Source organism: Ictalurus punctatus, chromosome 8, assembly GCF_001660625.3.
Source record: "Ictalurus punctatus breed USDA103 chromosome 8, Coco_2.0, whole genome shotgun sequence".
In the NCBI taxonomy this organism is placed as follows: Eukaryota; Metazoa; Chordata; class Actinopteri; order Siluriformes; family Ictaluridae; genus Ictalurus; species Ictalurus punctatus.
Window position 1 is genome coordinate 6,526,858 of NC_030423.2, and position 13,783 is coordinate 6,540,640.

Sequence of the window (13,783 nt, forward strand, 5' to 3'; positions counted from 1 at the left end):
CATTCTCAGACCAGGCCTATTAGCAGGCTGCGACTGTAACCGGCCAGTTCCCCTTGCACTCCGTGGGGGGAGGCGGGCCGCCACACTCACCTTCTGTGCCTTTCTCACATTAGCTCTGACCTGGGCTCCACTCGACATCGTCAAAACGTTTCAGCCCGATCGGCCAGATGGTGGTGCTATAGTGAGCCTGTTTAGAAAAATGGCCATAACTTTTTAACTTTTTATGTTTTTTTGTTTTTTTTTGTAAAACCTACTTTTGCGAACTAGTCCTAGGTTTTTCGTCCGATCAGGACCAATCCAGTGCCAAACAAATCTACGGAGTCTCACTATGTAAACTTTCCTCTTGAGATAGTCACAGTATGCGAAAACATAGGAATTAGGTGTGATCACTTTTACATAAATGGCTATAACTCTTGAATGATATGAGATATATTCACCAAATTTGGCATGCTTATGTCTGAAGATAATCTATGGTTGCCCAGAAAACATGGTGCAGTTTTGCCACATAGTGGCACTATAAAACAGAAATAACCTGAAATTGTTTGTAACTATGGAACCGTTGATCAGATTGACTTCAAAATATCCATACAGTGTCTTTGTCTCATGCTTCAGGGATTTCTAATTGATTGGCATTTCTAAATTGCCCATAGCGTGTGAATGTGTCTGCGATTGTGCCATACAACAGGTTGGCACCTCATCCAAGGTGTCTCCTACCTTGTGCCTTGGGTTCCCTGGGATAGGCTCCAGGCTCCCCGGTGACCCTGTGTAGGATAAGAGTATGGAAAATGGATGGATGGACAGTGTGCACTCAAGCCTGCATAGACTCCACAAGTTTTCAAGTTTGTGCAAAACCTTATGATCCATTATAGATCAGATCCATCGGATTGTCATCTGAACATATCAATAAAAGAGATTAGGCATGAGGAAACTCACCTTTTGTACAAAGCAGTAAACATGGTCATGTAGCAAATTTGCTTACAATTTAATTGGTACTTAGAAATAGTGGCCACTATTTTTGGAAATAATACTGAATATTTGGAATATGGGCGCACGGAGGCTTAGTGGTTAGCACGTTCGCCTCACACCGCCAGGGTTGGGGGTTCGGTTCCTGCCACTCTGTGTGTGTGGAGTTTAGATGTCTTCCCCGTGCTGCGGGGGTTTCCTCCAGGTACTCTGGTTTCCTCCCCCAGTCCAAAGACATGCATGGTAGGTTAATTGGCATGTCTAAAGTGTCTGTAGAGTATGAATGGGTGTGTGAGTGTGTATGTGATTGTGTGCCCTGCGATGGATTGGCACCCTGTCCAGGGTGTACCCCGCCTTGTACCCGATGCTCCCTGGGATAGGCTCCAGGTCCCCCGTGACCCTGAAAAGGATTAAGCAGTATAGAGGATGGATGGATGGAATATTTTGAACATATATATATATATATATATATATATATATATATATATATATATATATATATATATATATATATATATACACACACACAAAAACCCCAACTCCTAAAAAGTTGGGTTAGAAAGTAGTGAGAAAGTGAAAGTGCAGACCTCAATGAGCACCAACAGATGGTGCTCATTCACTATCAGCAGTTCATCAGTGCAGCACCTGACATGGAGAGAGGCATGGTGCACATGAGTGATGTCAGTGAACAGTTGTGCAGAGTCACTCTAGTAGAAAGGATGGGAATATGGACAAATCAAGATCTGCTCACTCTGAATATGCACCTCAGAAAAAATACAATTCAGGATGCAGACCTATTGTACAAAAAAGTGACCGGTTCACCTCGGCCGATCTGCATATTTTCCCTACATGCAGTGTGTAACATGAAGTAAAAATTTGCTGAGGATGGCCCTATATGGAAAGGCTAAATATTTTTTGTGAGATTATGTGAGAACATACAATTGTGGAAGGGTTATGATTCATCATCTCACTATCTGGTGTCACCCAGAAGAGGATGGGTTCCCTTTTGAGTCTCGTTCCTTTCATGGTTTCTTCCTCATATCATATGGGTGAGTTTTTTTCTTGCCATTGTCTTCTCTGGCTTGCTCAATATGAATCTAAATCTACAGTATATATGTATTTCTGTAAAATTGCTTGGTAACAATATCTATATAAATAAAATTGATTCAAACTGAAATCCATCCTAACAGAAAGTTCCTGAGATTTGCATTTTGGCATGTGATATACAAATATCTGCCAGATCAAATAATGCTGCACTTCCACCTACCCACACCAAAATAAGAAAGCATATCACCTGTAACATGTAATGCGCATACTATCTCGGTATTTTACTTATCCAGAAAAAATAGTATGCTATTATATGATTATAGAATTGAGGCCAACATAGTATATACATAAAGGCTAAAGGCATTCAAATTAAATTTTTCACAGCTCAACACATTTCATGTATCAATTAGGATCAATTAGGGTATCTACTTTATTTCCATAAGAGGTCATTTCACAATAATAGAAACATATTTTAGCTTTTATTTACTGTAACAGATTTTCAGTGGGTCAACATTTTTCATACACTTTGTTATTATTTGGCGCCACTTCGTTTTAATTGCTTAACTTGAATCAAATGCTTGGGGTAGCCTTCACAAGCTTGTCACAACACTTTGCTGGATATTTTCCCATTCCTCCTGACAGAACTGGTGTAACTTAGTTAAGTTTGTGGACCTCCTTACTGGGACACACTTTCTCAGTTCGGTCCACCAATTTTGTATGGGATTCAAGTCAGGGCTTTGTGAAGGTCACCACAGTATACACAGTATTGTGTTTTTGATCCTCATGTATATTCTCTGTCCACACTGAAGAGCTGGCAGCATAACAGCCATACCATCTTTTTTGTTGTTATTGACGATGCTGCAGTGCTGTTTGGACATACATTTGTTGCAGGACAGTTTGCAGGACAGTTTTGCTCGTGTTGAGGAAAATCAATCTTTCCAGTCTAAGTCAAAAAACTTCGCAGACAGAGGGTTTGTAGATGTCAAAAAGTAAGAGACAGTCTGCAGGGGGGCCGAATTATACATACACAAACATATACCTCTATATATACCTCTCTGAAGCAGAAAAATTATCCCTAGGCGGGGCATTCTCCTTTTCGTTCTAGAAACAGACCAATCTCCATTGCCTTAACTAATTATTCACATCCATATGATACCTTATATTTGTTGCACATGCGTAGTCAGTTGTATGTTCTTTAAAAGTTTTACCAGACCAGGGTTTTTTACTGTTTCACATAGTTCACCCTATAGCCTCATCTTGGTACTTTCCTCCTGGAATTATTATCTCTTCTTTTGACACTGATTTGCAAGCTTAGATGGCTTTGTTTAGAAACTCAGTTTCTGGTATGTGCCTAATTGCTCTTTTATTGCCACAAAGTGAAGCTGCTTTAGACAAACACAAGGTTCTTAATTTATTGCCATAGAGTGAAGCTGCTTTAGACAAACACAAAACACTTTATGTACACATTTCGAATACCACTTGTTAGAAGTGTTTTATAGTTTTAGATTATGCTTGCTGTGCAGAGGTACAGATTGACACAGAAAATAATTAGGCCTACTGTTTAGTAAGACACATAATTCTTCTAACTCAATACACACTTATAACTTGATCAACAAGTGTACTATGAATTTAGATAATGCTTCCCACAAGTAAGTCTTAACTGTTGGGTATCCATACCAGATTATACCTGATGCACATATCTAAACATTAGTAAACTTTGTAGTTACACACATTGATTACACTTTATATCCTATACTCGCTGGTAAGTTGGATGGCAGAACATGACCCATAAGGATCTGCGCAGGTGAGTATGTGAGACCAGTGACAGGAGTGTTGCAGAGAGTCAAAAGAGTAAGGTGTGGGTCAGTGCCAGACTGAGCAGCAGCTTTCAAAATAGCTTTAACAGTCTTTATGGCTAGCTCTGCCATGCCATTTGATTGAGCCTAGTTTGGGATGGAATGTTTGATAATGAAGCCCCAGTCATTCACAAATCGATTTCAGTACTGGTAAAAGGTTCATGATCTGCAATCAGGATCTCAGGTACACCTTGTCTCACAAACACTGCCTTGAATTTAGCTATCAGATAACCTGGTTTTGTCTGGCAGCTGTAGGACATCTGGGTATTTGGAGGAATAATCCACTATCATCAGAAATGGTCGTCCTTGAAAGTCAAAAATGTCTGATACTATTTTCTGCCATGGTACCTCTGGAACTGGATGTGAGTGGCTGAGATTCTCAGGAGCTCTCGTTTGACAGGGACCACAGGATCCAATCATTATGTGTATGGCATTGCTGAGACCTGGCCAGTAGAAACTACCTCTGGCATGAGCCAGGGATCTCTGTATACCCTGATGTGCAACATTAAGTCGTTTTAGCACTTCTGGTCGCAGTGCGTGCGGGATAATAATACAATCATCTTTCAAGAGTAGACCATCCTCTATGCTTATAGTCTGTCTGACTGGCCAGTATGCTTGAGCAGCTAGTGGGACACTTTTCTTTTTGTGAGGCCATCCGTCCTCATGCTTTATCTGCTTTATCTGCTGAAGTTCTGGATCTGACTGTGTGGCTTGTTGGTTCATGCATGATGCTGTCATGAAGTGATTCTCCAGAGCAGAGAGCTTTGACTTGGGTGAAGAGAAAGTCATCTATGCAGTGATTGTACTCTGATAGGGACACCATAAATATATTTGTGAAATTTCTTCTAAGCGAACACTATAGCCAGAAGTTCTTTTTCTATCTGGGCATAATTCTTTTCAGCCACTGATAGTGCTCTTGAAGCATATGCTATGGGTTGATGTTTTTGCATAAATGTGGCTCCCAGAGGCGTCTGCCTGTACATCAGCAGGCTCATTGAGGTCAAAATATCTCAGAACAGGTTCCGTTGTTATAGCTGTTTTCAGCTACTCGAGTGCTGATTGCTGTTCAGGGGGCCATTGCCAAGATGTATCTTTTTTTTAGCAACAGTCTGAGTGGTGCTGTGAGAGTGGCCTCATTAGGTATGTATTGTGACAGATATCGTGTCATACCCAGTAGCCACTGAAGTGCCTTTCTGTTGATGGGAGGAGGAAACTGCAAGATGGCTGACATCTTTGATTCATCAGGTTTCACTCCCACTGCTGTGATGACGTGGCCTAGGTAAGTCACCTTGTTGACCATATATTGCAGTTTGTCTGTGTTGAATTTCACATTGAGGCTTACTGCTCCGTTCATCACTTTCTCTAGGATGGCATCATGCTCTTTTTTGGTAGATGCATCTCCATGATAATGTCATCCGCCACCATGAAAACACCTTGCATGTCCCCAAAACTCTCTGAGTTCAGACACTGGAACACCTTGCTCACTGATTTGATGCCAAAAGGCATGCGATGAAAGCAGTACCTGCCCCATGACATGTTGAAAGTGCAAAGGTCAGCTGACTCCGCATCTTAATCTGCCAATAGCCATCCTTTTCATCTAAAATTGTGAAGAGCTTTTTTCCAGCTAGTTTGCCTCATATGTCCTCTAGGGTCGGTATTGCATAGTGTTGCTAAAGTATAGCCTTGATTAAGTCTCTGGGATCTAAGCAGACTCTGAGCATGCCGTTTTTCTTTTCTGTGATACGCAGACTGCTGACCCATGCAGTAGGCTTGTATACTTTGCTTATTATATCCCTTTTCTCCAGATCATCCAGTGTTTCACAGAGTTTGTCATTCATTGCATATGCAATTTTTCTGCAGCCATGTATTACAGGAGGAACATTAGGGTCAGTGTGAATATGATGCAATCCTGGAAACTGGCCTAAACCTTGAAACACAGAGGCATAGCAGTTAAGGAGTTCAGTTTTTGTCATGGGTACTGACAGTGTGAGGGCCTCTACTTTTCTTATGAGGTCTAGCTGTACACATGCCTGTCTCCCTATATCTATGTCTGATGCAGTGGCCACGAAAAACATCATATCCGTTGTTTTATGTGCATGTGTAGCTTAACTACACCTTCTGGTTTGATGCGGGCACCACCATAAGATACAAGCACTGTGTATGTTTTTTTGCATAGCCACAATGATCTGCAGCTGATCAATGATTTTCTTTGGAAGGACATTCGTTTCAGCTCCTGTGTTAAGCTCGAATGTCAAATCAGAAATGGACAGCAGTTGTTCATAAAGCCCTGTGTCATTTATACTGAATACAATTTTGTCTCGTATCATGAGGTATTACGTGTCTCCGAATTCACATGTGCGTGCTTTGTTTCTTAGCTCTGTTATGAATTTGTCAATGCCTGCATATTCGGAGAATGTGTGGGCCCAGGATTGATGTCGTTCAGAAACAGTAGTTTTTCGTAGTGTACAGTATTTCTAGAATGCTGCGAATACCTCTGTTAATTTTTTGTCTTGTGGATTTGCATGCTCGATCTCAAGCGAGTTATAACTGTCTAGAGCCTCTTCTCCTATGCAGTGTTTTTCTTTCTCGACTCAGACTTATCCACTAGTGCAGAGGCAGTCAGATACAAACTGAATTTTTGTTCCCACTTACGCCAGTTTTCAGCCAAGTTTCACGTCAAAGATAACGGCGATGGTGGATGCAGCAATTGCATTTTGTCAATTTGACTTGTTAACTTATAGCACATGCCCCGGCTAATCTGCCTTAATGCTTTCTGCACTCATGCAGCAGTGATACTTCTGACACCATATTGTGCTCTTTATCTGTTAATGTGTTAACATACATACGCGTACACAGAGCTATCTTCACCCACAACCTCTTTAGTGAATTGCTCCGTGCATCATTCCATGCACACAGTTAAAGGAATATACACAAGTGGGCGGGGCCTGGTTTGAACCATTCACTGTATATACTACACATACCACATCAGGTAAATTAATATCTATTTCAAGTGTATTGTCAGGCATCGTTTTTATATTAGCCTATTGTCAGCAGGAGCACAAATTCCTAATATATAAGTTACAGGCAAAAGGTTAACAGGATTTATTGTAGAAGCATGCAGAACCAGGGTGGGGGGTGGGGGAGGGTGGTTGAGTGCCACACCCAGAGAGAGAGACATCCAGACAGACAGGCAAGCAGGCAGGCAGGCAGGCACACACACACACACACACACACACAGAGGAGAGAAAACACTGGAAACATGGGGAAGGGAACACAGGAAAATGCATGGGCTTCTGACTGGATCATGACACTTAACTATAGAACAGCAAATATCTCTGTCTTAATAGCCTAGAAGATAGCAAAAATAAATCTAGATCTAGATGACAGTGTCATGTCAATGCCAGAATCAGTGCTGAACTCCATATCCTAGAACAACTGCAGCCTACAAATATGGCTGCCAATGACTACAAGGCCCAACCGTCTCTTTTAATGTCAAATTCACAGTCACGAGGTTGCTGATCTGGTCTGATCATGGCCTCAATTACCACTTACATATAAGCTATAAACACACTGCATATATATGCACATTCACTCTTTGCGAAGTATCTACTCAGCTTTGTGGTTTTTGTCTGGACTTTTTTCCTGGTTTTGTGATTTTTGCCTTTGCCTCCTACAGTATACTATATCCTATTTGTGAATCACCTCATCTCTTGCCTGTCCTTGACCATGTTTAAGCCAAGTGGGGTTTTTTTTGGATTTGTTTTTTGTTTGCCAACTTCAATAAAAGCCACAACTGCCGCCATCTTTGCTACCTGACAGTATATTTAGCCTGTAGCACGGAGGCAGTGGGGATGCTTGATTGGAAAAAGTGCTAATATAGTGGAAAATCTCTCCAACCAAAGTAAAAAAAAAACTTCCAGAGACGAGGGGTTATGAATGTCAAAAGAATTTAAGCTTTATTCCAGACAAATAAAGTGAACATAACATGGGCCTTTTATACTATTCTGAACAGTGTGCTCATCTTAGGTGGGGTTTTAACCTATTTCTTTAAAATCAAACCAACCCCTTCACCACAATTAATTATTCATGTCTATATGTTGCAGTTAAGTAGAGTACATCAATCATTAACTTAAAACACATCAATCGAAATCAAATACAACAGTGATTATGTCAAATCAGAATATAATCAAACTTAATAGTAGTAACAAAGTCTATTTCTCTCACAATTATATTAAAGCCAGATCAGGGATGTCAATAGAGATTTATGAATAGGGGGCTAAGCCTCTTTTAGGGGGGTCTGGGCATACTCCCTCCAAAATTGTTTAAAGCCAGCAAAACATCTTTCTAGTCATGTATATTTTAGAGTAACAGTGGGTGTAAAATCTATAGAAATAAAGTTATTTTTGGTCAAGGTCTATCAGTCTCATAATGTGTGCTAGAGACTGATCTAATATGACTTACTTAAATTATATCAAAATAAAGAAATTAATGTTCACTTTGTAAAATGGCTGTGCTATGTAGCGAAAATACTGTAACTGTGATAATGGTCAGCATAATTAAGAAAACCAAAGTTCAATATTTTAAACAGTAAACTGTGTTGTGTGTGGATCACTCCCACAATGGAATCGAACCATTGATGAAAAAAAAGAGAAAAAATATCGGCTGATGTATTGATTTTTTTTTTTGGGGGGGGGGGGGGGGGGGGGCTAAAAAATATGCCTAGCAATGTCCCTTTGCCCGATACTTTGCGTATTGTGGTCACCCCACTTCTTCTTCGTGCTCACTTGAGGAACTGGAATCTGTTTCTTCCTGCTTTTGTTTTGGGATCCAATCTGGCTTAGGAGGCCACCTGGTGTGAGGTCAAAATGTTATCTTAACAGTTCATTGTCCTCTTACAGATTGCTCTTCACAATTGTCCCAGTCACACATGACATTTGTTTAACAGTGGTTCTTACCAGAAAGGATGTCAGTATAGGCACAACACAACAAAACAATAGTCCAACAACAATTACGACTATTGCCAGGACTGTTCCCAGTTTTGTCAGCCATGAACCCCATTGTCCAAACACAAGACTCAAATCAATCCCAAGTGTACACATGTCATCCTGCATTTTCGGTGACCTCCTGTCTCAAGTTCTTTAGTTTGTTCATAGCTCCAGTAAAAGTTCCTTCAGGTGTAGTACGGTTAGGAATAAATGTACAACACTGGTTCCCAAATAGAACACAAGCATCCACCCCCTAATGAACTAATGAACATCTGCTGATTATAGTAAATATAGTTGATCCATTCTGTGTTTTCATTAGGTGATATCCAAATTAATATGGACTTAAATCCTCAAATCTAAAACATCTCTCGCATCTTCCTGACTTTCTTCTGATATGTCAGCTGCTGGACTTTCCTCCTCTTCCATCCCCTTGATCTTCCTGTCTCTTAGGTCTTAATTTGGGTACTCTAGTACAATGGTTTAGATAATACCAAGTGGTGCTACCTTCCACCTGTACTGCTGTTGGAGTTGTTCTTACCACCTTGTATGGCCCTTCCCTTCTAGGCTCGTTCCACTTTCTCCTGAACACCCTTAAGTACACCTGTTCTCCAGGAGCCACTGGACAAGGAACTTTTGTCTCCTTTCTCGGTCCCCTGCTCTGTTCCTGTGAATAGATAGCTTCATATATGGCAGTTAGTTGTTGCACATATGCTCTTAGTTCCACTTGCAATTGCCTCAGCGGTGGTCCTTCATAAGAACCTCTCAGATATAGAACAAGCAGGGGTCGACCCGTAAGCATATCATGCGGTGTTAGATGCATATTTCTGTTAGTCTGCATGCATTAGTTTATTAGTGCAAGAGGTAGAGCATGTACCCAATTGAGTTTAGTGTCAGCACAAATATTGTTAAGCTTAGCCTTAAGGGTACTATTCACCCTGTCCACCATTCCCTGTGACTGGGGTGATAAACACATCCCAGTCTCTGCTTTATTCTCAGTTGCTGCAACACTGTTTTCATTGTTTTCTGAACAAACACTGAGCCACTGTCAGAACTAACCTGAGATGGTATGCTAAATCCGAGAATTATCTCTCTGGTCAAAAATGTATCACTTCATCACTTCACCCTTTTCGGCATGGTCAAAACCCGAAATGAGTACAGTGAGAAATGTAGTGGGTGCAATCATGCCATATGCAGCTTTCATCTCTAGTGTTACCTTTCAATAGCCTTACTGTTTGTTCATAAGCATTTGCTTATGTTGAATGGGAACAATGTCATCCACAGTAGGTTTAGGCTGAATAAGAAACATTGGTGCTATTACTGCTACTTGTCAGTCTGAGGCCGTCTGGGCCTCCATGTCTGCAACATTATTATCTTTGATAACAAAGTCATTGTCTTTTTGTGTGCCTGACATTTAATAACTGCTAGCTGCCTGGGATGCATCATGGCAGAAATCAATCAAACTATTTGTTCAACATGCTGAATTAGCGTTCCATCACTTTTTCTAAAACCTCTTTGCTTCCAAACAGCTCCAAACAGGTAGAACACTCCATGAGTCCGTATATTTGTTATTAGTCTGATCCTTAGCTAATAGACATGCTGCTGTAAGAGCCTTTAATTCAGCTAAATGAGTAGACAATGGTTGTTTACAATGCCCTGAAATCACAGTCACAAAATCTTCCTTCTGTAATTTTAATACTGGGTACCCTACATGAGTACCTAAGTGATTTCTACAACATGATCCATCTAAAATGTAGTCAACATCTGCTTCTGGAATAGGTGTGGACCCCCAGTCTGGTCGAAGTCTGGTAGCAGCTACTGAGTTTTCTACACAGTCATGTGGTTGCCTTTCATGCACCAGGGGCATACTATACTTTACTATAATCTTAATGTATAATTTATTTAATGTACAATTAAAGGATGCTCTGTGGCCTTCCACTCACCTTTTTCTGTTTTTTTTCCCCCCACATCTCTTTCTAACTCTCCTAACCAATATACATTAACTTGGCATTTTGTAAGTACCAAATTTAGTTCCCTTACTGTGTATGTACACTCCATCTGGAGCACAACAAATTTGAAGATCCATTTTACATAGGGCATATCTCCCTAACAAACTAATAGGAGTTTGATCTAACACAAAATTGATATTTTAACATTTGTATTTTTAATCTGCATACAAACTATAGCAGCCATAGGAATTAGCTGTGTTTGTCCCAAGAATCCAACCATCTTGGCAAATCTATCAGACATGGGGAGATGAGAGGCATCATTTGAACTTATATAGCTCCAGTGTCTACCATCATGGGATTTTGCCCTCTATTATAACCTGCAGCATAGGTTCTTGATCAGTTGTTATAAGTGGAAGCTGACCCTTTCCTGTAGGATTCTCTGGACAGCCCTAGGACTCTTGAAGTGGACTTGATATGGATTTACTTGGCCTTGTGGAGGCTGTCGATAGGGCTGGACTACACCATCCCCTTCACCACCAGGATACTGTTGTAATGGATTGGTAGGACAATCACGTCTGTTATGCCCAGTCTGTCCACACCTCCAGCAAACTTGTCAAGGATCAGGATTAAATCTTCCTCTTTGCCCTTTTTGTGATGTCCTCTCTGCCAGTTCATATTGCTTGGTTGCCGGTAGACATTGAGAACCTTCAGTAAAGCAGACACAGTACTACGGAGTGCTCTGAAGCCAGACTGAAACCTCTCATAGATAGAATTTAAGTTAAGATAAGAATGAAGTTGACATAAAAGAACTTTTTCAACAACTTTCGAAATAAAGGTAAATTAGAAATTGGCTTATACTTTTCAATAAAGCAGAATCAAGATTTGTTTGCTTAAGAGAAGGAACTATCAGAGCATGTTTAAGGTCGCCTGGAAAAGTCCCCAGACTGAGTGATCTATTTACAATAGAGAGTAAACTTGGTTCTAGTATATCAAAAAGTTGCAAAATTATTCATGGTCCAGTGAACAAAATGTAGGCTTGAGATGGCAATGATTTCTCAGGAAATCGAAATAATCTCAAATTTATGCCATGCAGATAAGCAAGAAGAACATGTAAACTGATTAATGTCAATCTGAGATGTCTGTAGTTTGCTATTTTATTTTGAAAATATCTAAGAAAGACCTCACCACTTATGGTAGAGTGTACAGGATAAGCTTTAGAAGAGGGATTTAAGACCGAATCAGTCATAGAAAAAAGTAACTTTGGCTTATGCGTATATTTATCTATGATGTTTGAGTAATACTGATACTTAGCATCCTTAACTGACAGCTCATGGAAATCAAAAATCCACTATCTCAAAATATTACAATAAAAAATATATACTACCGAAATGTCAACCTTGTCAACCATTGTTATTTGGGAACCAATGTGATTTGGGAACAAAGAACACGCTGAATTTTCTCAACATAAATTTCTTAGTGTGTAATCTGTTATCAGATTGTCTAGATGTACATCACACATCTGTTGAAAGAGATTTCCTCTCCCATGCTGTAATCATGGCTGGAAGCTTCCAGCCATCATTATAGCATGGAAGAGGAAATCTCTTTCAACATGTAGAAAGTGTAGAAAGGCCAAATAAAACACAGAGAAATTTCATTTAGAGCTTTGGGAATTAAGTCAGTGCACTGCGATGGACTGGCACTCTGTCCAGGATGTACCCCGCCTTGTGCCCGATGCTTCCTGGGATAGGCTCCAGGTCCCCCGTGACCCTGAAAAGGAGTAAGCGGTAGAAGATGGATGGATGGATGGATGGATGGAATTAAGTCACCTTTTCACGTTGTCTTTTATTCTGATCAAATCCAGCCAGTTATGTTGTTTGAGATTAGTCTTTGTTTAGACCTTGTTGATGCTGAAGAAGCAAAAATATAAAGCGACCTTAACCTTCAGATTAATTATTTAAATTTCTGCAGACAATGCTTGAAAAGAAAACATGTATAATGAACTTGAAAAGGTAGAAAGGCGTTCTATGAATTAGCTAATGTGTTGTAAAATTTGTCATTAGCAGCAGGATGGCTCTTTCAGTATGGATACATTCAGGGTCTCTCTCTCTCTCTCTCTCTCTCTCTCTCTCTCTCTCTCTCTCTCTTTATATTGCTATAAAAGCAGTGCTTAAATACATAGCAGGCAAATATACATATAGACAGTTTTATTTTGTACATGCATACTAACTTAATATTCACCTATCATCATTCCCTGTTAATGAAATCTTTCACCTACTAATAAAACATTTTAAGTCACTAACCAAAGTAAGTATACAAATTGAAGCTATGATAAAAGAACAACAACAAGAGAGGCCAATGGGGCAATGTTTGCGCGAAGGTATGCCTGCACAAGGACATGTCTTTGCAACTGTAAGTGACTAGTCAAATCAATCCTTCATATGGTATTCATAAGTTGCCATAAGTTTCTGCTACTCTATGGATCATGCTGAAGTTTGAACAAAATGGTTTAACTTAATATCCGGAGTGTGGGCAGCAGATTAGCAGGGAAAAAAATACAAAAATAAAATAGTAATAATAATACCATAATAATAATAAATAAATAAACAAAAAAAAATCCCCAGTGTGTGCAGAGACCAGTGGGGTGTTTTCCTATTCTGTTTAACGTTAGATTTAAGCCAGCATGTCCTATTCTAAGACGTGTAATTATAATCTCTTCCTTTGTGTTCCTGTCCTGCCTCATACTCATACCTACTTGTTTTTGTATATTATATAGTTGTCATCCAGTGTCAGCTATGTCCCAGTATTCCTACCATATTTTATGCGTGTGTCCCTTTATAATGGTTTTGATCTCTGCTCTTATTAATGGTATTTGTATATCAACTGTTTCATGTTTTATCAATCTTTTTGCCAGTACATCCACAGTTTCATTTCCTTCTACCCCTACATGTGCAGGAACACAAAAGAAGGAAACATTCAGCCCCCTAGC